Genomic DNA, 24,735 nt, shown 5'->3' on the forward strand with positions numbered 1-24,735 from the left:
AGCGTCAGGCAAATGGGATGTACAAATACACATGTAGAAGCATTCAAGCAGAAATCAGATTAGAACCCCTAACCCATTACATTCAAGAGACAAGTATCGTTCTGCAAAGCCAAGCAGCAGTATTGTAGCAGGTGTATGAATTTCTATTTTTTTTGTCCTCTGTACTCCCTATGATACTGATGCTTTGAACATTGTTTCTCCTAGAATTATTTTCAAGATCATTCAGTATGTTGCTTTGTTTCTGTATGATCTCTTCTAAATTTTTTATTGGTGAGTTTGTTGCTTGCAGCTCTGTTCTAAATGTTGCCTTTTCTTCATCCAGATCTTGCTTTTATTGTTTCAGGACTTCCAGCTTATCTTGCTGGGAAGCTAATTTCACCTTTATTCTTTACATGTTCTCTGATACTGCCATGACCATGTCCATGCTGCATAATACACATAGCCAGGTGCAAAATAATACCTTTGAATGGGTAGGTATGAGTTAAAGGCTGAGCGACTAGTTATGTTGCCAAGCGCATTATACAAACTAGCTTTGGCAAAGAATATCTCACAATAATGTTGGAATGACATCCTTTGTATTTAAAGAAACCTGCTATTATTTCTGAATGGATAATTTAGATATGTAGTTTTGCATTTAAGTCACCAAATAAGCACACTAGATAAAAAAAATGTTTTGAAATGTAAGCCAAGAGGATATGGACACTATGCAGTGAAACATATATATCATCAAACTTATATGAACTATCTGAAGTGTCTGATATTTGATGCATGAAATTGTTTGCACTGTAGTACTAGGGAATGAGTTATGTAATAAATGGTGTAGCTACTATTCACAAAATTAGCTCTAAATTCCTTTATTATAAGATATTTTATGTGCTGCATAAGCAAGTATTCCATGTATTCTGTTTATCCATTTCTTACTACTTTGTTCTTATAAGGCTGGATACAAAAAGTGGCACCTCATGGTAAACTTTTAAAATTCATACATAGACCTACCACAGTGCTCTTGCATGAACACATGCAATACCACATCAGGCTATCTATGCAGCCATGCTACAGGCTAAGGATGCAATACTGGTGAGAGCTCTATGCTAATTAGTCATGTGCTGTCCAACTGAAACTATACCTACATGCCAGGGGATTCATGGAGTTGCTCTGCAGCATAGATTAAAATGGCCACTCCTATCCCCTCGTGGTAGTGAACATGGACAAAAGGCTGTGCTTATCTGTCATGGTAGAGGTATGTGCTGTGGTATTTAATGGTAAGGTGGTGTTAGGAACTGTGTGCATCTGTCTATGTGAGGGGTTGCATGTGCAAGTGTATGCATGAGTTTGTGTCTGCCAGGGAGGTAGCAGTGTGTATGCAAGAGTTTGTGTCTGCCAGGGAGGTTGCAGTAGGGGGTGTGCTTGTGTGTGTGTGTGTGTGTGTGTGTGTGTGTGTGTGTGTGTGTGTGTGTGTGTGTGTGTGTGTGTGTGTGTGCGTGTGTGTGTGAAGTTATGCATGTCTGTCAGTGTGATCAAGCTCAGAGAGAGCTGTTTCATGTGTGTGTATGAGGGTGGCTGATTGTGGTTGAGGTGATACCGCCACATACTCCTCCAGACACCCCTGGGCTAATTAATAAAGTCTGCAACATTTGGTGAGTGGGAACCAGTAGGCATCAGGGACAACTCCTTAAAAGCATACCTGAGCAGATAGAAGAGGGATTGGGGATGAAGGGAAGGCTAGACACCAGGGACATATAGCATGCCTTAAAAAGAACTAAAAGGATTCAAGCCCTGTATCCTCCGGTGTAGTACAAAGGATATTAGTTGTCTGTGACATCAGTGGACACCAGTGATAGAATTTAAAAATACAAAATGAAAAAAATAAACAAATAAAAGTACAAAACAGGTGATTTGAACTTTGCATTCAAAATTTTTGCATTAACCAGATGTGCTAACAGAGAAGTTAGTGCTTCATTTTTTTCAAACATATATTGAGGATATGAGGTATTATGTAATGTCTGCATTTTGTTGTGATATATATGAGGGAAAAGGTCTTAAAGCATTAAGTATTCTCCCAACTTTGAATGCAAATGGAGAGAGTCACTAGGATAACAGCTTTTATCCTAGCATGTAATTGCTGAAGGCTATGAAGTATGAAACTCAAATGTCTAGCATTAGTGCTGACTGAAATCATCTGTGAATTACCAGGGCAGGGGAAAAGTAGACACTGGTGCCATCTAGACAAAACAGGGACAGCTAATGGGTGTGTGATGTGTGTGTGTGCTTGAATATGTGTGTAATGAGTGGGCAGGGGAATGATGGGGTACCTCTGCCTATGTGATGCAGATGCATTTCTTGAGACCTGATCTCACATGTCTACACCATGTCGGGGATACAGTAAAGCCTACATGGTCACTTTTCACAGTGTGCATGTTGCAGCATGATGCACTCATGGCTCTGGAAACTTTTGGTTCAGTAAGCACCGTGTAGAGGCATGCACCACCCTGCAAATAAGGTAAATGTTGTGGCTTGCTAATTACAGCATAAACAGCTGAATTGCATGATAATTAATCAATCTAACATGTTGGAGCTTTTCAATAGGTTATAAAGCAACCACATAGACTCTGTGTAGGCTTCCTCTGAGAATTACAAAACTTTTGGAATACAGCCACATAAAGGAGTCTACACGGACAGAATATAAAGTAAAAGTTGGGAGATTTGTACAAAGCTGACCTGAACATGTGACAGTACAGACATATTTCAGTTAGATAGGCTGCATTCAACAAAAGGAGAGTAACAACAGCAACATATCCTTTTTTGTGCCATAATAGAAATGCAGCTTTGCTCTGTCACCTCCAAACAGGCAAATGACACATTTGGCTAAGAAAGTATCACTGAAATTCTAAAGATGTTATGAAATTACCTTTCCCTGCAACATGTCTACATATCTGATACAGAATAGCCCATGTGAAGGTATTGCCAATCATATACACTTGTGAAATGCCCTGACAAACTTGTCCTTGTCACTTGTAACTAATGCAAAGTATAAAAGTGTATGCTAATCAAAATAAAATAAAACCATTAAACTGACTATTCATAAGTTCATGTCAGCATTTACAGTATGCAGCTGATGGAGTGCAGGCATATCTTATCAAAATCAGTAGTTCTATGTGCAGATATATCCAAAAGTAATATCTTCTGTTCAGTGTTCAACTCATAAACAATTCAGCTCCTCTTCAGTTTTCCTAGCTGCATGATTGTCATCTGGTGTAGAATCAGGGCTTTCAGCATGGTGTAGATGCAAATGATGTGTGAACTCCTTACAATTGCTAACTCCCAAATCCTTGGCGCCTTGTAGCACATGTAAACATAGTGCAGACACTCCCTCAGTGTTTGTGTTTAATGGATGGCAACTGTGAACTGATTACATCAGGTGGATGTGTCAGGTTAGACTTAGAAAGTGTTACATGTATGTCTGTCAAGGTTGGAAATGCAAGTAGACAGTGTACAATTCACAGGTTCCATTTCATTAACATCAAACCTCCTCTTCATTTGTTGGCAAATTATGTTTTCTCTGTCAGTCTTTTATTATTATGTTATTTTTTTCTGGCCATTGTTTGCAAGATAAGGTGCTTAGCACAATCACAGGAAATGGAGGAATGAATGGAAGGTTTAGGTGTGCTTATGTCATTTGCACATCGCTGTGTGGTGGGCAGAAGGGAGACCTTAAGAATGTTTAGTACTTAAGGGAATATCATGTAACTATTTTAATGGCAACATAGCTAAAGTCAGACAGTTAGTATTGAATCTCTGGAATACATCTGCCACTTAACTGACTCTGTGGCAGCACATGTTAATGCAGTCAATGTAGGGATGCATTCCTTTCTGGGGCAGATGTTACTGGGTTTGAATACAACTGTATCTAATACTTTTAACTACTTTCATATTTTGTTGCTATGCATTGGTACACATTGGTGCTTTAATAATGCAAAGAAAAGAAATGGGGAAAATAGGGCAGTAATGAAATGGGGAGCAAGCAGGGAGAAAAACAAATTGAAAACAATATAGGAATGTGAAGGAGGGAGGTAGTAAAGAACTATAGCTATCCAGATTTTAACAGTAAAAACTGATAATATATGCAGAACATTAGCTGAATTTGGACTGTCACCTCCAGAGAGATGGGTAACCTCAACACAATCATGTTGTATTGTCAATTTGACCAAATCAAGTGTGTCAAGAAGATATATGGCAAAATGGAGAGCTATGTATGTGATGATTTTTTTTGTTTTTGTGGGACAGGTGCCCTTTTTTTTTTTTGAGAGAGAGAGGAATGTTGGAGAAGGGATGTAGGTATGTCTGGGTCTGGTAAGTTGGGTAGGTGAGGAAGCAATTACAGACAGACAAGACAAACAAGACAAGAGACAGGGATAGTGAAGAACACAAGAGGTCAGTAGACACCATGGATGGAGTGAGGGTGGGAACATCCAGGACTCAATGCCGTCAAACTGGGTGACAGTGAGAATCGAGTCTTCACCCACAGGACTGTCATCACTGTCACCTCTCTCTGCCACTGGTTGGAGCACTTGATGTATTCTTCTCCTCCTCCTGTTACTATACAAAATGAGGGAAAGCAGCCTATCCAGCTATCATAGGGATGCACCAACAGTGCAGTGCACAACCCTATGCACCATCCCTGGCAACTTGATGCAGGTGATAAACTCACAATCTCTGCCACTGCTTCTGCAGGGAACCACTGGACTTTCATCCAGGGCAGGACTACCTGTTGGGGGCAGGTAGTGCAGGAGGAGCAGAGGTGGTCCTGCTAAGTTGGCTCCAAGATTTACTGGGCAAAGGTGCCAGAGCTGGTGAAGAAGGGGCAGGTGGATCATGTAGGGTAGGCCTACCCTGCTGTGCTGTGGAGCATTTTGTGATGTAGCACATATGAATGACATGGAAACATTTTGACACATAAAAAATAAAGCAAAAAAATTAAAAAATTAAATAAAAATAAAATAAAAAAGAGAGATAAGAGTTGGGCTGTGAGAAAAACAGAGATACGATTAGTACCTTCATATGTGACATACAATGTATTAATACAATTATTTGACTCTATCATCTTAGCCTTTACTCTTAAGACTACCACCCCATTTTGACTACCAGCTCCTAATGCACACTTTACTACAGATTGCAGCAAGTACTCTTTTGCATGTGCATATATTGCACATATGCATGTTCCAGTTATACAGATTACAGTTTACAGCATGCCATGTGTGCCACTGGTATAGAGTTTTTACTTTAAACCTTTTAGTTACACAAAATTGAAGAATCAACAGTATTGTATATTTGGAAAGTATAGCATTTGAACCCACAACCTCTGACAAAAGTCTAATAATGTACTCTTGGTTTGTGCTACTGACTAATGCATGCATACTTGCTTTTACAGTTGAGATGTGCATGCTCAATTTGATGCAACTCTATACAATTCTAAAAAAGCTATAGTTAACTGTTCATGCTACAATAACACTGCAGCTGCATACATATCATGTCTCCCTCATCCTTGCAAGTCTAGCACCATGGGTTCTAATATTGACCTCCTTTTCCATGGCAGCTGTGGAAAAGACAGACCAGAACAGAATACCTTTATGAATACCAGTGTTGCCTATATTCAGCTTTTAAGCCTTACAAGCACTCTCTGTAGTTGATATTTACACATCTGTGGTATGTCCACAGACCTATATTCCTTGATCCAAGCATCAAGGGTATCACTTTTCCTCTGACGTACGTCAAAAAAGTGGTGCCTACATTGGTTACCAATAAATGCATAGGATACTGTTAACAATCAATACAGCCCAGGCCAAACTATCCAAATTTTCTTACTTATACTGGTTAATAGGTTCATAGGTAGGTAATGGCTATCGACCCAAGGGCCTAAGTAAGCCAGGCCAACAAAGTTCCCTGGCTTATGCCAACCCATGAAAGTTAATTTCCTGTGCCCCTGTAGAGCAGAGACAATGAAGTGATCCCCGGGATGTATTTCCTATTTCCCATCCACTCATCAAGATTTTTCTTGAAGAGTGTTAATGAGGAACTTTGCTTGACACAGATGGGTAGGCTGTTCCAGAGTATGGGAAGTCTCTGGGACAGGAATCTATCCCTGCAGCAAGTCATGTTTATAGTGGTGACAAGGTTTAGGTCCCTAGAGTGTGTAGCTCGGAGGGATTGGGATTTCTTTAGGTGTAGCATGTCCAACAGCTCTGGGTTTGACATAGCTTTATATGTTAGGCAAAGATCACCTCGGAGTAGGCAATATGCTACAGAGTAAAGCTGGAGTTTTTTTAGACGATCAGTGTAGGGCATCTGTTTGAGGCCAGTAATTATTTTTGTGAGGTACTTCTGTGGCCTTTCCAGCTGCTGCAGATGTCTTGTCAGGTACATTCCAAAAAGGGCTTTGTACTCTATAATGGGTCTAATGAGTGTTGAGTAGAGGGGAACAATTACCTCTTTTTTTCCTAGATGAGAACCCTTTTGTGATGAGGTGTGCCATGTAGAAGGATTTCCTGACTACTGTGGCAATGTGATTATCAAAGGAGAGACTACTGTCCACCTGTGTTCCAAGGTCTCTTATTACACATTCAGTGTTAAGAAGTCTGCTGCCTATGTGGTCATTCATGGGTACAGAGTTTTTACCAAAGGGGATAACAATGCATTTTTTGGCATTGAGCTTTAGGCCATGGCTCTGACACCAGGCATCTGTCTCAGTGAGGCCCCTCTGTAGGATGTCCACATAATTTGGGGACACAACTAGAGCTACTAGTTTGCAGTCATCTGTGAACTTCGTTAGCCAGAGTCCTTCTGTGCTAGCCTGTACTTCAGAGAAGTAGATACCAAAGAGGAGAGGTCCCAGGACTGAACCTTGTGGTACTCCACTTGTCACTGGTTTGAAGTCAGATTTGGAATCTGCAACATTTACAGTGTGGGTTCTGTCAGTGAGCCAGTTGGCAACCCATCTTGTGACATAGGGATTTATACCTAATTTAGTGAGTTTAGCTATAACTCCAGAATAGGGGATGGTGTCGAAAGCCTTGGCAAGGTCAAGATAGGCTCTGTGAACCAACTTACCCTTGTCTACGGCTTTGATGACTGCCTCAAAGAAGTCAATAAGGTTCAGGAGGCAAGATCTGCCTTTCACAAACCTGAATTGGGTGGGGTCCAGAGTTTGGAGGTTACCAATGTCTTTGTTTATAAATTCTATGATGATACGTTCCATGGCCTTGCAGACCAAGCTTGTCAGGCTAATAGGCCGATAGTTCCCAGGATCAATGGTGGCTCCCCCTTTGTGGAGTGGGATAACTGTTGCTGTGCACCATTCATTGGGCACAAAGCCTGACATGAGGCTATGATTGAACATGGTGCTCAGATAGAGAGCCAGTTTGTTCTGAATTTCATGTAAAATGCAGCCTGGGATGTTGTCCGGTCCCATGGATGCTGTGTTGTTGACTTTAGAGAGTGCTGCTTTTATCTGTGAGGTTGTGATTACAGGGACTCTGCATTCTTTCTGTATAGATATTGGCTCTTTAGGGGGTGAAAGGGGGATACAATTAGCACTGAACCTATCTGGCAGGATGTTGGCAATATCAGTTGGTTCTGTAATTTTTGTGCTATTGTGCTGTAACTCAGAGCAGATCTGGGTGTTGCCATTGAGATTCTTGACATAGCTATAGAATGCTTTGTGGTTGTCCTTAGAATCAGTGGCAATCTTGTTTTCATAGTTAGCTTTGGAGGATCTTATAAGGGATCTCAGCTTCTTGCTGAGGCTGACCAGGGAGCTCCACCACACATGGGATTTTACTCTCTTTTGCAACAATTTCTTCCTTCTGTTGTAGAGTTTGTTTATGGCAGGGGACCACCAGATTGGCTTCCTTTTTTTGGAGGATAGCGTCTTAGTTCTGTTTGGGAAAGCACGATCCATGCACTTGTGTAAGTGCTTATAGAGTGCATTTGTGTAGGGTTCAGCAGTTTTAACTGTATTAGCCATCTGCATGGATGTCATGAAGTTCACCACTTCTGTCTTAAAAAGCATGAAATTGGCTTTGGAGAAATTTTTTACCATGGTTTCCTTAATTGGGGGTGGGGATGGGATGTGGATATCTAGGGTGATTAGCTTATCGTCGCATCTGACCAATGAGGAGTTGACTTCAGGTGTGGAACACCGGTCACTCATGTTGGTAATGACTAGTTCTAGGATATTGTTTCCCATGGTGGGGGTGTGAATAAGTTGATCCAGGGCATTGGAATTTAAAAATTCCAGAAAGCGCTGAGTGAAGGAGTTGGTACATGAGTAGTTTTCCCAGTTTTTGGTGGGGTAGTTGAAATCGCCCAATATTAGGGTGTTTGGTTGAACCCTAATATTTTCCAGTATATCAAGAATAGAGGAGTGGGAATCCTTGGGCATGGTGGGGGATCTGTCGCAAGCTACAATTTGGATTGCAGTTTTGCCCAGAGTTAGCTGCACTTGGATAACTTCAGCTACATTATGCTGAGCAACTAGGCTGGAGGTGTGGATATCCTTAATGAATATGGACACACCTCCGCCTTTGGTGTTTTGGTCCAGGTTAGATGGCCAAAAAGTGTGGTATGAGTTTTAGCCTGGTAATGCAGGGGTGCTTTCTGGAGCCTTGAACCAGGTCTCAGTCACTGCACAGACATCGATGTTCCCCATTTTAAGGAGTTCCTCGAGTGAGTGCATTTTGCGATTTAGACTTCTAGCATTGAGTAGCATTACCCTCAGTTTTTGCTTGCCTGTTCCTGATATGGTGATGAATTTGTCATTTAAACCTTACCTAAAAAAGGCACTATAGGGGCAGCAAGATCCTTTGCCAGTATCCGGAATCTCAGGGGTGACAGGTGCAGGCCATCTCTGGCAAAGCATCATGGTCTGTTGACCATGTCATCCCAGGCAGACAGATACTGAATCCCCTTAGAATGACACAAGAAACTTAGCCAATTGTTAAAGTCAATCATTTTGTCATTGTACTCCTGTATCATTCTGGGCAATGGCACAATGCTACTCAGGGCTAGGGTCATACTTGCCTGGGCTACAAAATCGGAGAGTTCTTTGACAGATTAGTTGCCTGCAGCAGCCTTCCACAGTGCTGTTTCACTAGGAGTCCAGTAAAAATCTTGGACTTGTGAACACCCCATTTCTGAGCCCTAAATCTCACACCTTCTCCATGAATGCCTGCAATGTCTTCACGTATCAAGAGCAATGGAGACTGATGGTTTCCCACCAATTCTGGTTATCATATTTACTGGGAGTGCGCAACACTGCCTGAAAATGTTGTATACTGCTTACCATCTCTAAAACATGGTGTATGGCAGTGCACACCCCTGAGCCCTACTTTTGTGTGATCATAAGCGATACACAACAATAGCAAGCAGTGAGAAATTACATAATTGCAGTTGCAATTATGTGGGTTACTAATTGTGCAGGTAGTTGTGTATGTATGTTAGGCAAATGTGAAGACTATGCCAGTCCAGATAGCAGAAATATACTTACAGGACTATAGTACACAGTAAAACACAGTCAGACAGTTGATAATAATGTGATAATTCATAATGGGAATTAGGGCAAAAGTAAAACTGCTTGGACTATGCTGTATACGAACCCAAGACCATGTGTACGGCAATCCTACATTTACACCTGTTGCCACAATAAGGTTGAGAAATCACTTGTCTGTGTTAGAGTTCATTGCTATAAAGTGCAATGTGGGGTGGCCTTGGTGGTGCAGTGGTTAGCGTTGCCACCTCACAGCAAGAGGTTCTCTGGTTCGATCCTCGGCTGGGGTGCTTTCTGTGTGGAGCCTGCATGTCCTCCCTGTGGTCATGTGGGTTTCCTCCAGGTGATCCGGTTTCCCCCCACATCCCAAAGACATTCTGTAGGTGGATTGGACAGTCTAAATTGGCCCTAGGCATGAGTGCGTGCATGTGTGTGCCTCTGTGGAAGGTTGGGCACTGGGCTGGCAACTTGACAATGTAAAACTCCACTGTCAATCGTGAGCAGACAGGTGATCCACTGTGGCAACACCTAACCAGGAAAAGCCAAAAGAAGAAGAAGGTATAAACTGCAATGTCACAACAGTAAAAACAATGATTGCACACCCTGTAGTAGAATCCAGGACCATCTGTACTCCAGCCTTATGCTTAACACCTGCTGCCACACAGGGCTAGTTACATGACATCAATGGCATTAATTGAATGCATCTGGTTTCTATTTGTTGCTGTCTGGGTCCAGTCTGTTTCCTAGGTGGTCTAATTAGCCAGTTCGTGCACTGCCGCGCTTCAGGCAAATAACATAAGCACAGTCAAAATTTCCACTCATTTCCTCCATTCCTGTGATTGCACTGTGCACCACATCATTCAAATACTGACCAAATAAAAGACATTACATAAACCAAGACAGAAAAGGAAAAAAAAGGGGGGAAATTAGTTGAAATGACAAAAATCAATGTATGACATGCACTCATGAAAATGATGGCCTTAGCCCTCTTTGCCACCGAAACAGCTTTGCAGCAAAGAACTGAAGTCATTCTTCATGCAACCAACTGCACCAGAATACCCTGATATCAAACCATAAACTGTTATTTGTACATTTATTATATTTGGATGTATGCAGTTAGTGATCACACAACCTGTTATGATTATTGCTTGTAAATATACATCTCTGTCAGACCTTTCTGTGTTTGTTGGTCATTCATCAGTTAGCTGATCAATACTCTGACACATGCAGTGTTTAAGTCATTCTATATCACTGACCTTAAAATGTGTGAGTATATTAACTGTGAATAATATGGCATGCAGTTGCCAACAACTGAAGGGCAGGTTGGATGGCACAAATAAGCATAAACTGCTCTTTTTTTTAGGGGGGGCAAAGGTGAGGTACAGTTATGGCACATACAAGGGTACACTGTTCTCGTGGGGGGGGCAAAGCAAAGTTGATGGTAAATTCATTTTTTGGTCGGTGTTGTTTTTTTGGGGGTGAATAACATGAGTTTGGTTATATTAGCATTTAGGGATAAATGGCTATTATACATTCAGGTTTCAGTGAAGGTGAAGGCATTTTGAGTGAATGTAAGTAGTCTTGAAGTAGACTTGGCCATGCAGATGATAGTGGAGTCATCTGCATTTTGGATGACATTAGCATGGTGTATGCTGCTATGGAAATCATTAATGAAAATGCTGATGAGCAGTGGACCTAGTATGGACCCTTGTGGAACTCCAGTATTGATGTTGAGGAAATAATAGAGGGATTGGTGCCATCTGGTTGCTTGTTGCCTATCTGTAAGGTAGTTCGAGAACGAGCCTAGGGTAGAGGGAGATATGCCTAAATTGGAGAGTTTGATCCAAAGGAGCGGAGAGAGACAGTATCTCTTGAGGAACTTTTTCCAGGACCATTTTGTTAGCAAAATGAGTCTTTGTATGGTTTTGTGTGTGTGTGTGTGGAGGGGGGGGGGGCAAATATGACTTACTGTTATGGCACAAACAATCATAGACTGTTCTTTTGGAAGAAGCAAAGGTGAGTTACTGCTATTACAAACAAGGATATGCTGCTCTTGTTACTCTTCTTGGTTTTCATCTTGCCTGTTGTTTGATCTCTGTGAAGTTAGAAACTGCAATATGTATCATTACTTTCTAACTTCTCTCTTTAATGATTTTCCAGTACAAATGTATAGTGCTAAACTGAGGGCATCCAGTGATCATCAGTACTTTTGAGAGGTATGACGATGTGAATCTTTGATGCCTGAGGCCTACTGATTTCTAATTGGTACATATAAGTCAAATAAGTCACTGTTGTCACATGTTAAGCTAATGTCTGTATAAATCTCCCACATTTTGCTTGCTTATTGTACAAAGTGATAAAATGCAAGGATATGTCATGATATTATTAAACAATACACTCGGCTCAGGACTTACCTAATAGGTGTAGCAATTGCCACAGTGTTAGTTCAGGGCTGACTCTGTTTGATGCTAGCAGTACACAGCCAATACATTGGGAGATAAAGTTGTATAAGTAGCCTGGTATCAATGTTACTGTATGTATGTGAGTAGGAGGAAGGTTTTAAGTCCCAAGGTGGTCAGTGAGTGTGCTATGTATTGTCTCTTAGGCAACACAAGGCCATACTAAGCTTGCCTATGTCTGCCTACACCCATAGCAGCTGGTGGTCCCCCTCTGACTCCTCATCTGCCTGTGGCTGTGGTGACCTTGGCATTAGTGATGGCATGTGTGCCGCCTTCCATTGCTGATCCTGCTGCAGCTGTTTCCTCATGATTATGTTGTGTAGCATGGCACATACTGTGAAGATTTCTGTACATATTCATGGATTGCATTGCAGGGCTCCCTACACCTAAACACATTTCCGGTTTGAGCATGTGCCTCATTATGGCATTCTTCCATGGGTGTGTGTGCATTTCTGAGGGGTGTCATCAGCCACACTTCCAGTACATAGCCTGCATCCCCCAGTAAATGTCCCTGTGATATATCCCCCCTATCAACCATCTAGTACAGTTGGGAGGTATGCCAGATATGTGAGTCGTGGTAACTGCCAGGGTTGCCAGCACACATTCAAGATGATTCTACACACAACTTGGCAGTTGATAGAGTGGCAGCCCTTTCTTTTAATGTAGAGCCCAAACTGTTCCCCAGGTGGTGCCTTAATTTCTATATGACTACAATATATGGCACCCAGTGCTTCAGGGTAGTGAACTACCCAGTAGAACGATTGCATATTTATGGCCCTCTCCTCAGAACTATAGGGAAAATATGTGTGTTCACTGGCATGTCGGAGCATAGCATCCAGGAAATGGTGTAGGATCCTGGATGCTAATGCCTGTGTCACCCCTAGCATGTCCCTGAAAAGTACCTGCAGCTAAGATTCTAAGAGCTATGCATAATTTTGTCTCCACTGGGATGGGTTCCACTCAGTTGGCTCTGGATCTGATTTGAGAGTGACGGAGGCCGCAGAGTTCCGCTAGTGTGTCTCTGTCTGCCCTGCAGCACTCTACAATTTCCATGTCATGTAGGTGTGAAAAGTTAATCAGGGCCTGAAAACTCTTCTCCTTCTCTGCCTAGGCCTATTGGCAGGAGCAGTAGCATTGACTTCAGCCTGCAGCATATACAAATAGATTAAAGCAGCAGTAGTACCTAACATTCTGTTTGTGTAGACCCTCTTCTGTACTCTGAAAGTTTTTAAATCAGCAGGAAAAACCAGCACAACACTACATTATAGAATAGGTAATACAATAAAATAAATAATACTAGTTATAGAGATATTAGATTTTAAGCATGCAACCTAAACAAGAATACAGAAAATGACATGAGATAATAGCAAATATGTGAACAAATACAGTATTGAAGTTTTGCAGTAGAGAGGTAAAGACAGAGAGCAGCAGAATAAAGATTCTGAAAGTAAGTTACAGCATTAGATCTAGTGCTATTAAGACATCAAGAATGAACAGAAGATATGTTAGCTAACTGATATAGTAGATTATGTGTGTTGGGTGGCACATGATGGACTTAGTAAGTTTAAAGCACTAAATGTGAATATCAGGAGTCTGAATCATAAAAGAGATGGCGAAAAAAAGTAGAAAGGTTAGGAATACTGAGTTTTTATAGTCAGTGTTGGTACATGCACATAGCTGATGGGAGAACAGATGTTGTTTCAGAGAAGTCTTAAAGTATTCAGGATTGCTAGTAGACATAATTGAATGAGGGAGAACATTCCATAGTTTTGCTATAGCATATAGGTAACACATCTGACTGGCAGAAAGGTTAAGTTTTATTACATTAAGGAGCATCTGATTGACTGATTGCAGAGGTCTATTTGGGTGATACATGGTAAACAGACAGGAGAGGGCAGGACAACTCGAAGGTTTATAGATTAGCTTATGAGCTGTGGTTAGTTGCTGGTATGTTAGATGTTGGGGAAGTTCTAGTCAGTGTAGATGTTGGAGTTTATGCAGTGGTGGGAGGAGTGTTTGACACTGGTTACAAATTTTGCTATTTTATTGTAGCATAAGTCCAGTTTGAACTTAAGAGAGGACTGTTTATTAGTAAGGAGAGGTGCACCATAGAGCAAAGATGAAAGTAGAAAGGGAGAGGCAAGGGACAGTTTTGCTACATAGGTGAGGAAGTGTTTGTACCTGTACAGGATGCCTAGTTTCTTATGTTTTTTTTTATGTTTGTGTTAAAATGATGGTCAAAAGTTTGTTTTTTGTCTATGATGACCACTAGAAGTTTGGTATATAGGACTACTTTGAGGAAAGTGTTGTTGAGTGAGTTGATGGTAAATTCATTTTTTGGTCGGTGTTGTTTTTTTGGGGGTGAATAACATGAGTTTGGTTATATTAGCATTTAGGGCTAAATGGCTATTATACATTCAGGTTTCAGTGAAGGTGAAGGCATTTTGAGTGAATGTAAGTAGTCTTGAAGTAGACTTGGCCATGCAGATGATAGTGGAGTCTTCTGCATTTTGGATGACATTAGCATGGTGTATGCTGCTATGGAAATCATTAATGAAAATGCTGATGAGCAGTGGACCTAGTATGGACCCTTGTGGAACTCCAGTATTGATGTTGAGGAAATAATAGAGGGATTGGTGCCATCTGGTTGCTTGTTGCCTATCTGTAAGGTAGTTCGAGAACGAGCCTAGGGTAGAGGGAGATATGCCTAAATTGGAGAGTTTGATCCAAAGGAGCGGGAGAGAGACAGTATCTCTTGAGGAACTTTTTCCAGGACCATTTTGTTAGCAAAATGAGTCTTTTGTATGGTTTTGTGTGTGTGTGTGTGTGGAGGGGGGGTGGCAAATATGAGTTACTGTTATGGCACAAACAATCATAGACTGTTCTTTTGGAAGAAGCAAAGGTGAGTTACTGCTATTACAAACAAGGATATGCTGCTCTTGTTACTCTTCTTGGTTTTCATCTTGCCTGTTGTTTGATCTTGTGCGGGCTGTGAAGTTAGAAACTGCAATATGTATCATTACTTTCTAACTTCTCTCTTTAATGATTTTCCAGTACAAATGTATAGTGCTAAACTGAGGGCATCCAGTGATCATCAGTACTTTTGAGAGGTATGACGATGTGAATCTTTGATGCCTGAGGCCTACTGATTACTAATTGGTACATATAAGTCAAATAAGTCACTGTTGTCACATGTTAAGCTAATGTCTGTATAAATCTCCCACATTTTGCTTGCTTATTGTACAAAGTGATAAAATGCAAGGATATGTCATGATATTATTAAACAATACACTCCCGGCTCAGGACTTACCTAATAGGTGTAGCAATTGCCACAGTGTTAGTTCAGGGCTGACTCTGTTTGATGCTAGCAGTACACAGCCAATACATTGGGAGATAAAGTTGTATAAGTAGCCTGGTATCAATGTTACTCTATGTATGTGAGTAGGAGGAAGGTTTTAAGTCCCAAGGTGGTCAGTGAGTGTGCTATGTATTGTCTCTTAGGCAACACAAGGCCATACTAAGCTTGCCTATGTCTGCCTACACCCATAGCAGCTGGTGGTCCCCCTCTGACTCCTCATCTGCCTGTGGCTGTGGTGACCTTGGCATTAGTGATGGCATGTGTGCCGCCTTCCATTGCTGATCCTGCTGCAGCTGTTTCCTCAGGATTATGTTGTGTAGCATGGCACATACTGTGAAGATTTCTGTACATATTTGTGGATTGCATTGCAGGGCTCCCTACACCTAAACACATTTCCGGTTTGAGCATGTGCCTCATTATGGCATTCTTCCATGGGTGTGTGTGCATTTCTGAGGGGTGTCATCAGCCACACTTCCAGTACATAGCCTGCATCCCCCAGTAAATGTCCCTGTGATATATCCCCCCTATCATCCATCTAGTACAGTTAGGAGGTATGCCAGATATGTGAGTCGTGGTAACTGCCAGGGTTGCCAGCACACATTCAAGATGATTCCCTAGGCGTTACACACAACTTGGCAGTTGATAGAGTGGCAGCCCTTTCTTTTAATGTAGAGCCCAAACTGTTCCCCAGGTGGTGCCTTAATTTCTATATGACTGCAATCTATGGCACCCAGTGCTTCAGGGTAGTGAACTACCCAGTAGAACGATTGCATATTTATGGCCCTCTCCTCAGAACTATAGGGAAAATATGTGTGTTCACTGGCATGTCGGAGCATAGCATCCAGGAAATGGTGTAGGATCCTGGATGCTAATGCCTGTGTCACCCCTAGCATGTCCCTGAAAAGTACCTGCAGCTAAGATTCTAAGAGCTATGCATAATTTTGTCTCCACTGGGATGGGTTCCACTCAGTTGGCTCTGGATCTGATTTGAGAGTGACGGAGGCCGCAGAGTTCCGCTAGTGTGTCTCTGTCTGCCCTGCAGCACTCTACAATTTCCATGTCATGTAGGTGTGAAAAGTTAATCAGGGCCTGAAAACTCTTCTCCTTCTCTGCCTAGGCCTATTGACAGGAGCAGTAGCATTGACTTCAGCCTGCAGCATATACAAATAGATTAAAGCAGCAGTAGTACCTAACATTCTGTTTGTAAAGACCCTCTTTTGTACTCTGAAAGTTTTTAAATCAGCAGGAAAAACCAGCACAGAGTCTACATGGCTGCTTTATAGCTTGTTGGATCGCTCCACCATGTTGGCTTGATTGATTAGCATGCAATTCAGCTGCTTATGCTGTAATTAGCATCTATGAAACACACTTGCTGCTTAAACAGACAGAAAAGGAAAAAAAGGAAAACAAAAGGGTCAAGTAGTTGAAATGAGGACAATCAATGCATGACATACACACAAGAAAATAATGGCTTTAGCCTCTTTGCCACCAAAACAGCTTTGTAGCAAAGAACTGAACTCATTCTTCACACAACCAGCTGCAACAGAATGCATACTAATAAACCATAAACTGTTATTTGTGCATTTATTATGTTTTGATGTAGCACACTTAGTAATCGCACAACCTGTTATGATTATTGCTTGTAAATACACAGCTCTCTTTTACCTTTCCTTGTTTGCTGGGCATTCATCAGTTATCTGACCAGTATTCTGAGACATGCACTGTGTAACCCATTCTAAATTATTGGCCTTAAAATGCCTGACGATATTAAGTGAAAATAATATCATATGTAGCTGGCAACAAATGAAGGGCAGGTTGGATATTAAGGAACACAACTTGTGAATTGTGTGCTGCTTACTTATGTGCCCAACTTTACATCTAATACTTTCTAAACCTAACCTAAAACACCTAAGGCAACCTACAGTGGCATTGTGTTTTCCTTCTCTCAAACAGTAATCACTCACAGATGCAATCCTTTAATAATCTACACCCCATTTAAAAAGGCAACCACATAGCTAGGCAAACTGATGGTGAGGAAAGTTGTATGTTTGGAAGACTGCAAAAACATGTTTTCTTCAGGATATATCTGTACAGAGGAGTACTGAATTTCAGAAGTTATGCTCCCATTTTGTCACCTACATGCTGCATAAACTGGAATGTATTTAAGAATAATGTGAAGCAAAGGCTTTTAAACTTTTATTTGTATGCATTACTTAGAAGTCCACAGTTGGCTTGGGCATATTTGTCAAGCCATTTCAGATGTATACGAGTACCAGTAAGTGAAAATGGAATGCTGTGTGATAAATATTTACAAATGTTTCAGGGACAGGTCCTTTGATAGCACTTTTAGCATTTCAAAGATATTTTATTTATTATTTTATTTCCTTATTTATTTGCATTTATTTATCGGTAGGTCTACTGGGCAAGGATGAGCCCTTTTTCAGTAGTGGCAAGGAGAGAAAAGCTCCAAAAACAAACAACATGATAAAACTACAGAATCAAAATACAGAAATCAAGCAGCAATGGTACAGAACACTACATTATAGAATAGGTAATACAATAAAATAAATAATACTAGTTATAGAGATATTAGATTTTAAGCATGCAACCTAAACAAGAATACAGAAAATGACATGAGATAATAGCAAATATGTGAACAAATACAGTATTGAAGTTTTGCAGTAGAGAGGTAAAGACAGAGAGCAGCAGAATAAAGATTCTGAAAGTAAGTTACAGCATTAGATCTAGTGCTATTAAGACATCAAGAATGAACAGAAGATATGTTAGCTAACTGATATATTAGATTATGTGTGTTGGGTGGCACATGATGGACTTAGTAAGTTTAAAGCACTAAATGTGAATATCAGGAGTCTGAATCATAAAAGAGATGGTGAGAAAAAGTAGAAAGGTTAGGAATACTGGGTTTTTATAGTCAGTGTTGGTACATGCACATAGCTGATGGGAGAACAGATGTTGTTTCAGAGAAGTCTTAAAGTATTCAGGATTGCTAGTAGACATAATTGAATGAGGGAGAACATTCCATAGTTTTGCTATAGCATATAGGTAACACATCTGACTGGCAGAAAGGTTAAGTTTTACTACATTAAGGAGCATCTGATTGACTGATTGCAGAGGTCTATTTGGGTGATACATGGTGAACAGACAGGAGAGGCAGGACAACTAGAAGGTTTATAGATTAGCTTATGAGCTGTGGTTAGTTGCTGGTATGTTAGATGTTGGGGAAGTTCTAGTCAGTGTAGATGTTGGAGTTTATGCAGTGGTGGGAGGAGTGTTTGGCACTGGTTACAAATTTTGCTATTTTATTGTAGCATAAGTCCAGTTTGAACTTAAGAGAGGATTGTATATTAGTAAGGAGAGGTGCACCATAGAGCAAAGATGAAAGTAGAAAGGGAGAGGCAAGGGACAGTTTTGCTACATAGGTGAGGAAGTGTTTGTACCTGTACAGGATGCCTAGTTTCTTATGTTTTTTTTTATGTTTGTGTTAATATGATGGTCAAAAGTTTGTTTTTTTGTCTATGATGACCACTAGAAGTTTGGTATATAGGACTACTTTGAGGAAAGTGTTGTTGAGTGAGTTGATGATAAATTCATTTTTTAGTCGGTGTTGTTTTTTTGGGGGTGAATAACATGAGTTTGGGTATATTAGCATTTAGGGCTAAATGGCTATTATACATCCAGGTTTCAGTGAAGGTGAAGGCATTTTGAGTGAATGTAAGTAGTCCTGAAGTAGACTTGGCCATGCAGATGATAGTGGAGTCATCTGCATTTTGGATGACATTAGCATGGTGTATGCTGGTATGGAAATCATTAATGAAAATGCTGATGAGCAGTGGACCTAGTATGGACCCTTGTGGAACTCCAGTATTGATGTTGAGGAAATGAAAGAGGGATTGGTGCCATCTGGTTGCTTGTTGCCTATCCATAAGGTAGTTGGAGAACAAGCCTAGGATAGAGGGAGATATGCCTAAATTGGAGAGTTTGATCCAAAGGAGCAGGAGAGAGACAGTATCTCTTGAGGAACTTTTTCCAGGACCATTTTGTTAGCAAAATGAGTCTTTTGTATGGTTTTGTGTGTGTGTGTGTGTGTGTGTGTGGAGGGGGGGCAAATATGAGTTACTGTTATGGCACAAACAAGGATATGCTGCTCTTGCTACTCTCCTTGTTTTGCATCCTGCCTGTTGTTAGTATTTCACAGCTCTAGACTGTTAATGTTTCTCCAGTGGGTAATACTAACTGTCTACCTTTTTTGTTTTATCTAGAAACAGTTATTCTGTAGTTATGTGATACTTATGTGTATTATACTTCTGTTGTCTTTTAGAACACCTTTGAGTATGCCACCCAGGCATGTCAATCCATGGAGATCGCACTTCACCAATGCCAAGAACCAAGTTATTGTAGATGAGTTTAGGCAACATGGTACTTTTCTTCTGGAAAGGGAATGGGGAGATGGGGCACATAGGATGTGAGCATGGCAGCAGATTGTCCATGATCTAAATGCCGTGGGTGGCTATGGCAGGGCATATTAATAGGTGCACCACAGGCCGACTGACATGATCACATCTGTATGGAGGAGAGCAGCTGCAGTGGCTGTGACCAGATGGTTACTAGAGGAAGACTTGCCAAGGAACCAGCATTAACCACCAATGAAGGGTTCCTGGCCAATATCTGAGATCCAGACAACTCTCAGGAAAGTGCAGTACAGCAACCTGGATGTTGGAGCAACAGTTTCTGAGACAGAGAGCACATCCTAGGAGGAGATTCCAGATTGGCTTTGTTATCTGAACAGTTGAATATTGCTGTGTAGTAAAACAATTGAAATGAATAAGTTAATTTTGTGCCACGTCTTTTTTTTGGGGGGGAGTTGAATATTGCTACAGTTATAAACTTAGGTTTTAGTTGTCAGCCACATTCTTGAAATAATAGTTAATGGACATATAAAGAGGTAAATGCATAACCCCCCTGTGTTAATTGTGGTGATGTTGCCCTCACCTTTTGCGTAACTATTTCCAGGACCATTTGGACTACAGTGGAGTACGTTTTCTGCAGATGGTAAGCGAAACATTTTTACGTCAGTACTGCTGAGCAATTTTAGGAAAGATTGTAGTATGTGATTTTGATCTCAGACCCATTGCCTGTATTGCTACTGTCTGTAATAGTGGCAGCACTGTTAGTTTGTTAGCAAATATTACAGTATAGTAGTGCAATTATTAATTTATTCCTGCATTTCTTGCTTTTTATCACATGTGATCATGACAGTGGGAGTGTGGGCCCTGTGCCAATTAATGTCAGTGTATCAGCAGACTCTGATGATGATGGCGACCAAACTGAGGAATAGTTGGGTGGTGCAGGGATTGAATCCAACACAGAAGTTGACATCCAGCCACCCCCTGCATTTCCATCAAACACAGCTAGTAGACCTATGCCTACCCAGTCCACTGAAGCCACAGATATTGGGCAGGTGGAGGGCAAGGACATTGATCGGGGAAGTGTGGCTACTGTGACTTCAGTACCTGGCTCTGGCCATAGTCAAAGTGTGGGCAAGGTTCTATGCAGGAGGGTTGATAAGGTGCTCAGAAGGGGCCTGCTGGCCCTCCTCCACCTGCTGCAGGTACATCTTCCCATGCCACTCAACATATGTTTATGGAAATCATGGAGGCATGGACACATCCCCATAGGTGCTCCAGACAAATGCTCATAAGTTGTGGATATGGAAAAGTCTGAAATGTGTGACTGTCTCCAGTGTGCTGCTGAGTCAATGGATCAGGTGAATGACAAATTGGAGTGAAGTGTGTCCCTGATAGACTGAGGGGGTCTCTGTCATGGAAAAGCAGTGTCTGTGATGGCACATGTGCTGGGATGAGAATGGCATCCTAATGGTGTAGGTCAGCAACATCATCTGCTGTCAGCCAATGTGGCTATGCCTGATCACTCTACCCCAGTGGCGGTACTTCCACTACTCCATCAGTGAGTTTGCTGTCACACCCAGACATGGCAGGCCATTGAGTTGTTTTCCTGTGCCTCCTGGTGAAAGGAGCTTATCCATCAGACATCAGTCATGTTCAGGTAGCAGCACTGTATCTGACCTTGGGTGTGGACATGCCAGTGCAAATCCTGACAGAGCCAGTTCTCGTGGTTGGTGATGACAACTATGTCCTGCCACCACCATCATGCACAGCTCACACCTGTCTAACATATCAAGACTTAGAGCAAGCACAGAGCTTGGCTGTATTCATGCAAGCTCTCACACATCAATTTCACCTGGATGACCCCTACAGACACATGCACCCTTCTAAGTCAGCCTAGGCCCCCCCCACTCACATAACACCCTGAACAAGTGATGATAGCTGTGCCATATCCCTGCTTTCTATTGTATGCATTCAGGGATACAAAAACGTTGTGTCTAATGCTCAGTGTGCATAGCTAACTTAGTGCTTAGTATATCTGCATTTGTGATGTTGAGCTGGCAATTGTACCTTTGACTTATATTGGCGAAAGAACAAATGTGGTGCACATCAAGTCATACCATCATATTCAAATCTTAGGGTTGTATGACAGCACTGTAAGCAAACCTCATCAGAATGGTAATACAATATAATGCTCTCTTTTGCATGTACCTCACCAGACACATACATCAGCTGAAGACACCACAGGGCTTTCTCAACAAGATAACACAGGGAAACTTCTTCAGAAAATGAATGTTAAAACATACAAGACATGCCACTGTAATCTGCCTGGTATAGGATGAAGTGACATCTGCCTGGCCTCAAGGCTAGTGTCTGACTATCCCCTGGTGAGACAACTGCATATCCAAAAATCAGATATAGTCGATGACATCAGCAGTACCTTTTGAGGATATGGTAATAACTGTGTCCCACATGCTGTTGTAAAAGGTTTTCTGTTATGTGAAGCAAGAGCTCACACACACACAAAAACACAGTTGAGTGGAGTGAGAATAGAATCTCTACCTATCTAACTTAACAGACTATAAAACTCAGTATTTTATGGAAGTGACTGGCAAAAGTCTAACTTGGAGTGTCTGAGACAACTTTATAGGTGATGACATCAGCAGTGTCTGTTCAGGAGAATATAAACATGTCTGACATGCTGGTGTAAAATACCCACTGTATTGTCAAGGGAGAGCTGTTACAGACACACCCAGTTGACTGTAGTGAGAATAGAACCCAAACCTATCTATTTACACAGGCTATCTATTTATAAAGACTACAGAACACAGTACTTAATGCATGTGCCACATCACAAGTCTGACTTTTGTAAGACTGCAGCTGACCTTAAAGTACATGACATCCGTAGGCCATGTGTGAGACAAGATGTTGGCAGGCATGCATAGGTTCATAGCTTCATAGGTTCATATGAGGCTACTAAGATAATAGCTTTAGCTTCATAGGCTCATAAGAGGTTACTATGCTCATGGTTGCAGGGTCTTTCCAATCTTAGCCAAGCTGTATCATTGTTCCCGTACAGACCAAAATAGGTAACCCATATTTGTGAATCCATGATCAACACTGTTTGCACTTTCTAAGAGTGACATAGGTGAAACCTCAGGTAAATTTACAATTTCCCATATGGCTGTTCAAGTTACACTTAAATAGGGTCACTGAGGAGCTCAGTTTCACATGAAATGAGAGTTTGTTCCATAGGAGTGGCAATCTTTGGGAGACATATCTTTCTGTCCAGCATGTCCTGTTGATGTTGAAGGTTAGGTTAAGGTCCCTAGAGCAAGTGAATCTTGTCCCATTTGATTTGAGGAGTTGCAGCATTTACATTAAGGCAGGGTTCAAAATAACTCTGTAGGCCATACATAAGTTGCATCTCAGCAGTGTATATGATACAGAGTATAGTGACAAGGTCTTTGGTCTGTCCATGTAGGTCATGTGTTAAAGTCCATGGGTTTTCTTGGTGAGAACTTCTTAGGTCTCTCCAGCTGCTGAAGGTGTCTTCTGAGGTACATGCAAAAGGGAGCATTGTACTCTATTACTGGTCTGATGAGGGACAAGTACAGTGGAGTTATAAGATCTTTAGTGTTGGATGCTATACCCTTACTTATGAGGTGTGCAACATAAAAGGCCTTCTTTACCACTATGGACACATGATTATCAAAGATGAGGTTGATTGAACTCTGCAGATTATCTGGGGCCTACTACTTGAACAAAGCTACAACAGCTGGGTATTTTAACTCCTCACACTCTAAATTATCTGAAACTGGTAGAACAGGCTTCTGGAATATGCTGGACATGAAAAAAGAGAAAGAGATGTCAGAGAACAAGGAAAAGAGGTTGCAGAGCAGGTATTGGTGTAAAGTTAAAAGCAAACCCCTACAGGCCTGTTCTACCAACTATACTGCTAGCTAATGTGAGATCACTGGATAGCAAGATGGACTACTTGAAACTGGAACTCTCCAATAAGAACACGGTGAGAAATTCTTATTTTTAATTACTGAGACATGGCTGCATGACAAGACAAATGATAGTGCAGCAAACGTAGAGAATTTTACACTGTTTCATGCAGACAGAAAACATTCACTGTGTGGAAAGGCCAGAGGAGATGGAGTCTGCATCCATGTTAAGAAAAGATGGTGCAGCAACTGTGATCTCATACTATCACAATGCTGTGAAAACTTAGAGTTCCTGTCCATTAAATGTAGACAATTTTACTTACACAGTGAGCTGAATGGTGTCAGTGTACCCTAGGTGTATATTCCAAATAATGCTAATATTGCTGATGCTCTAAATAAATTGTGCAATCACATGGGTGAGCTACAGAGCAAATATCCTGACTTTGTACAAGTGTCATTTGGTGACTTTAATAGAGCAGATTTGAAAGAAGCATTTCCACACTACCATCAGTATGCGGATGTTCCTTCTAGGAGTGATAATATCCTGGATAAGGTTACATAAACTTAAAGAAAGCTTATAAAGCAGTGCAACTTCCATAAATGGGAAACTCTGATCATTATACCATTTTGGAATCACCAGCTTACAAATCTGCACTAGTTAGAGAAACCCATAAAGAAACAAATCGGCGTATGGACCGTGGGGGGGTGATGGAGGCCCTCCAAGACTGCATTGAAAGAACAAACTGGGATATGTTCAAGGAGGCAGCCATAGTGAATCAGCATCTGAACATTGATGAATACACTGAGATAGTGATGATATACATTTCAAACTGCATCGACGGGGTAACAAATGCCAAAAGTATCACTATTAGAGCTAACCAGAACCCATGGCTCACCCCTAAGGTATATGAGCTTCTGAAGGAGAGAAACACAGCTTACAGGGCTAAGGACAAAGCAATCTTAAGTGTAGCAAGACGTAATTTTAGGAGGGGTAAAATGGAGG

The sequence above is a fragment of the Protopterus annectens genome, chromosome 10.part0, assembly GCF_019279795.1.
Source record: "Protopterus annectens isolate FY-2018-M chromosome 10.part0, PAN1.0, whole genome shotgun sequence".
In the NCBI taxonomy this organism is placed as follows: domain Eukaryota; kingdom Metazoa; phylum Chordata; order Ceratodontiformes; family Protopteridae; genus Protopterus; species Protopterus annectens.